This window comes from Phodopus roborovskii, unplaced genomic scaffold, assembly GCF_943737965.1.
Source record: "Phodopus roborovskii unplaced genomic scaffold, PHOROB, whole genome shotgun sequence".
NCBI classification, from domain to species: Eukaryota; Metazoa; Chordata; class Mammalia; order Rodentia; family Cricetidae; genus Phodopus; species Phodopus roborovskii.
The window spans coordinates 26,331,922-26,337,938 of record NW_026126541.1 but is presented as its reverse complement, the minus strand read 5'-3'; positions in this window follow the sequence as shown (position 1 = coordinate 26,337,938).

Genomic DNA, 6,017 nt, shown 5'->3' with positions numbered 1-6,017 from the left:
GAAAACTGCATATAGGCAAATGAGTCCCCAGATATTTTTTTTTTTTTGATTCTGCTTTACAATTGGCTTCTTGATATAAGGCAGAAACTGTGAATGTAATCTAAACAACATGCTTGAATTTAGAGAAGGAAAGCCAAATCCAACGCCAAATCCACCATTGGTTTACATGAACTGGTACTGAAGGAATACTAGATAGTAAAGAGAAATAGATTTCTGTATAGAAATATTTTACCATAAATCAGATTCCTCTTCATAAAATGATTTTTTCTGGAGAGCTATCTTCTCTTTTGTAGGTACCTATATGTTCAGTGCTTTTGGCTGTTTGAAGGATGGGTGTTCTCTGTTTTCCTGTAAGGACAAGAATAGAACTCTTCCCCTACATTTCAGAGGTCTCTGCACATCTCGTGGGAACTAATTTGTTGGATGACTTGTCATTTTTCTTCATTAAGATGTTTCTCTTGTTCAACTTGGATCTTGATCAACTTAGATGGTTTCCACAGCTTATTTTCTACTGTAGTTACAAAGGCGAAACCCCTACCCCAACATAACACATATCCTGGTTTCCATACTGATGTCAATACATCTTTGAAGTACACAGGCTGATTTAGTTTAGAAGTTTTTTCCATTGTTCAGTGTCTTTCAGAAGCTGTTTTTCCTTTTTCATTAGCATTAAGAAAGTTTAATGTTAATAAAGCATTATGTAATCTGTGTTTGGGTGTCTTGGTTTTCCCTGCCTGTTTGTAGAGCATTTCCTTTAAAGTATGATTGGATCTCTCAACTACTGCTTGTCCTATACGATTGTGTAGTATACCAGTTTTGTGCTTTATGTTATAATACTCAAAAAACTGTTTCAATTTGCTGGAGACATATGCCAGAGCATTTTCAGTTTTTATTTGTGCAGGTAGGCCCATAATAAATGTTAAGGAACTAAATATTGTTAACAATAGTTCTTATTTGATAACTGTTTTGTTGTATATTTTACTATGTTAAAGTTAAAACCCTTATTTTTATTTTATACAGAAAAGAGGAGATGATGGGAGATGTCAATAAGAAATGCTAGTAACAGGCCAACAGCTTTATATCTAATACAGCGTTTCTGTGTGTTTATTTGGGGTTGGTGCAGCTGTGGAACCAGGCTAGCAGGAAAACTACTCATAACACTCCTTCCCCTTTTACTTGTGCATGAAACTGTACAGAGAAATCTTTTGACTGAGAGAATAAGCCAAAGAACTAATATCAATATGCCGCTACAAGTATTAGTGATGTCACTGAATAGCTAAAACATACCTACATTAGTCACCTGAAGAATTATCCCCATGTGAGATTGTTTACTGTCTGGACCACTCTTGATTGGAAATTTCTTGTAACTTAGATCTGGGTGCATCTTAACTCTTTGTGTGGGACAATATCTGTTTCCTTCTCTGCAATTTTATCAGTTAAAGACCCCAAAAACCAGTTTAAATCAGTAAGTAAGAGTGAATGCTCAGGAACCACGAATATCATTTTTAAACACTAAAGTTAGGAAGAAATCATCTAATGATGATATTTTTTGTTTAAGAATAAAGCCCACATTTTAATACCAGGGAAATGCAATGGGCTTGCTTATGCTAGATAAAAAAAAAAAAAAAAACATAACAGCAAGTTGGATAAAGATGTTCAGTAGTAAATTTATTCAGGGTCTTGCTATTCAAAATCAACTCATAACTTTATAACGACTACCTGCCAAGGAAACTTCTCAGTTGTCCAAGAAGCTCACAAAGAACCTGCTATACACACTTTACCAGCATCAGACCTCTAGAGGTTGAGAGGGAACTGGGAGTGAATGCATTTGGGTGGGTGTCAGGAGCAGTTGTGCCTCACTGTCAAGAAAGAGCCTAAACCATTTTAAATGCCATATCCTATAGGTCTTAGAAAGTTTTGAAAAATGTCTATCCATCTTAAATCCATATCAAATACATCTTGAAACCTAACTAATTTAATAAGTTTTTGAAAGTCCATTCTAAAACAAAGTAATCATTTCTATACTCTAAACTCCTTTTTAATTTTTAAAAAGAGATTGGTTGTGATCATTAATCCTTTATAACCCACCTCATTTAAATGAAAACAAACATTTATAGTCAATATTTGGGAATTTGGGCATTGTTCTTTACAAACTGCTTCCTGCCCTTCCCTGATAATGAGATCAACAACTAACTTATCCACCATCATGGAGCCCTCATCTAGTACCTGTTGGAAACAGAAGCAAACACCCACAACTAAACACTGAGTCGAACTAGAATCCAGATGCAGAGAGAGAGGACAAGACAAGGTTGCAGAAACACATTGAGACCTGAACAAGGGGGAGTTAACAGCCCCCCCAGACTGATATGTGGGAATCCAGCATGGGATTGACTAGACCCCCTGAATATGGGTCTCAGCTAGAAGAACTGGGCAGTCTAAGGGACCTCAGACAGTGGAACCAGGATGTATTACTGGTACACAAAAGGACCTTGCAGACACATCCCCCATGGAGGGATACTCCCTTAACCTAGAGACAGGAGAGAAGTCCTAGTCCCTACTTCAAATGACTAGACAGATTTACATGACCCCACCTGGATGGCATAGCCCTACATACATGTAGAATGGGGGTAGGGGGATAGGAGGGGAGGGTGGTCAGGGTGCATGATTGGGGGGGAGAGAAGGTAAGAGGAAGAGAGGGAAGGAAGGAGGGAGGGAGAGGGAACTGAGATCAACATGTATAATAAAAAAATAATAATAAAATAAATTTTTTAAAAAACTGCTTCCTGTTGGTAGGGGGCGCTGTTATGGGAATCCTAAGAAGATGCAGAAATCCTATCCTAGATGTAGTCTGCAAGGCTGCCTTGTCCCAGCTGTTCTGAATATTGGATCACCTGGGACATTGTTTCAGGGGTCTGCCTTGATCAAACCATGTTAGTCTGGAAAGAATCCACAGCTTTTTATTTTCTGTGGAAACAAAAATAGAAATCCCTTTCCCCAGTAACATGTCCTTAGAATTAAATTTTGGAGTCAAAGCATTTTTACAATATATAAATTGGAATAATCTAGCAGCATTTTTTTAACAATTGTTGCTATTTCCTTAACAGTCAAATAATACAAAAACAACATAATATCAATACAGTAACCAGACTCTTTTTGTGCTTTCCATCTTTACATGGCTTTTTTAATTTGTTGAAACATGGTTTTTCTGTGTAACTTTTGCCTGTCCTGGAATTAACTCCATATACCAGGTTCACTTTGAAATCACAGAGATCTGTTTTGCCTCTGTCTCCCGAGTGCTGGAATTAAAGGTGTGTGCCACCATATCCAGCTAGTCTCTCTAGCTGCTCATATACACCATTGAATTGTTAGCAGCTCTTCTTAAAAGCCTTTCAGTTTTGCCTCTATGCTGAGTCAGGAAACCTCCCTTAAAGGAGCCTCACAAATCTCTGATTGTCTCTAGCAAAACAAAGGAGAAATACTGCTACCAGGAAGCCTTGCTTGTCTCCGTTCTTTTGTTTCTAAAACCCCCTTTTTAAGCATTTTTTAAGTTTTAAGTGAAAGTTCTGGGGTCCACGTTGCAGCGCCATTTTGTTATGAGCATGTTTTCCCGCCAGCCTGATTCCACAGCCTCACCAGCCCCAAATAACACACAGAGATGCTATATTAGATACAAAGCTGTTGGCCTGTTACTAGTGTTTCTTATTGGCTAGCTCTGTCTTAAATATTAACCCATTTCTATCAATCTAAGTATTTTCACGTGGTCTCATCTTACCAGAGAGAGGGTCCAGAGTTCTTCTCTGTGGGTCCTACGTGTTGAATCTCCTCCCTACTACTTCCTGACTCCTCCTTGTCTCCTAGTCCAGCCTATCTTGCTTTCCTATTTGCCAACAGTGCTTTAATTCATTAACCAATATGAGAGAAGTATTTACAGAATGACATCTCCCATCATCCATCTTTCTTCAAAGTGTCCATATTACCTCTCATTACAAAATACTTTCTTCAAATCATCTAAGTGACGTAATCCAGACCAAGAAAGACAAACATGGTAAGTACTCATTCATCAGTGAATATTAGGAGCCAAGTATAAGGTAACCAACTTACAATCCACTGCCCATAGAGAGGCTAGATAACAAGGAGGGCCCAAACAGGGATGCATGGGTTTTTCTGGGAAGGGGAAACAGAAGAGATCTCCTTGGTAAACTGGGGTGGAAGTGGGAGATAGGGGGGATGGGAACTTGAGGGAGCAGGTTGGCCACTGGGTGCAGGAAGCTGGTTGGGGGTGGGATGTAGGAGAGGAGTAATGAAAGAAATGTCTTGATGGGGGCATTTTAGGGTTAGAGAGAAACCTGGTGCCAGGGAAACCCTAAGGAATCCACAATAATGACCCCAACTGAGACTCCCAGCAACAGTGGAAGGGTGCCTGAACTGGCTGTCTATTGTAATCAGACTGGTGACTACCCTAATTGTCATCAGAGAGCATTTATCCAGTAACTAATAGAAGCAGAAGTAGAGATCCAGAGCCAAGCACTGAGCTGAGGTCTTAGAGTCTGGCTGAAGAAATAGGGGAGGAATTGTACAAGCTGGGATGATCAGTGTCTTGACCAGGAAACCCACGGGGACAGCTGATCTGAGCTCCTGGGAGGTCATGGACTCTGGACTTACTGTTAGAGAGACTGCGTGGGACTGACCTAGGCCCTCTCCATGTGTGTGACAGTTGTATAGCTTGGTCTGTTTGTAAGGCTCTTAGCAGTGAGATCAGGACTTCTCCCTGGTGCTTAGTTGGCTTTTGGGAACATGTTCCCCATACTGGATTACCTCACCAAGCTCAGTCCTGCCTCAATGATATGCCATGCTTTCTTCAAACCCATGGGAAGCCTGCCCCTTTCTGAATAGAGACAGAGGAGTAGTATATGGGGAGGAGGTATATGGGAATCAGGGGAGGGAATGGGAAGGAGGAGGAAGAGGAAACTGTGGTCTGGTATATTAAATAAATGGAAAAAGGTGTTAATTAAACAATAAATATTTTCCCAAACATTTTTCCAAGTATAATTCTTAATTTATTATTAAATATTCTCTTGAATACTGACAATTTTTGCAGAATATGCATTAAAAATATAGACATGGAAAAGGAATTATTCTATGCAATCTGAAGGACTCACAGTATCCTTGAAATCAGAATAGGCAAGGCACAGGTAAAGCACAGAAGTTGGACAAACAGACTCTCCTCCAAAGCAATGCTCTCACCAACCCAACCACCACTCTCCACAGACTTTCTCCAGAGCTTTCTCCACACACTTTGGCTCAGTAAAGCTATTTCTAGATGGAGACACCAACAGGATCTGTGACTTTAGATGAACTGATCCGATCAGTTACCTGGTGGGGTTCCTTTATGCCCAGGTAACTATGATACAATGCCTGGACCTAGTTTTTTTGGGGGTTGGGGAGATTACACACTGCAAAACCTAGAAGCCTATGGTCTGGAAGAGATTATGTCTACTGAGGAACTATGTTTCTATGGTTTATTTCCATGCAGGGTTGGGAACATAGGTATGCGACACAATGGCCACTGTGACATAGTTACCAATGATAGAAACTCCTAGATGGGCTTTTTGAGTAAAGCTTCATTGGGTATAATGATGTTAGGAAATACATCCTTGTCTTGTTCTGAGCCATGGGAACTACATTTTAAAGCACACCATGGCTTCTAATATTAATTTCAGTTTGAGATAAATTATTTTCAAAATGTGTTAAGTCCTTGAACCTTTAATGGGGTGTTCTCATCAGGATAGATGTTCTTAGAACCCTTAGTTCATTGTTTAGCAGTTAACATCCATAGAAACACTGTCTGGAAAATGGAGTTACCAAGTCATGATTCAGCCATAGGGGGAAAGTTCAGGCTGGCCTTACCATTGTTATTTATAAAACAAGCTTAGTTTTGAAATGAAGATTGATATTTCTCCTAAAAATGCTTACTCTTTTACCTATCTACAATATAACTTGACTAATTAACTTAGGTA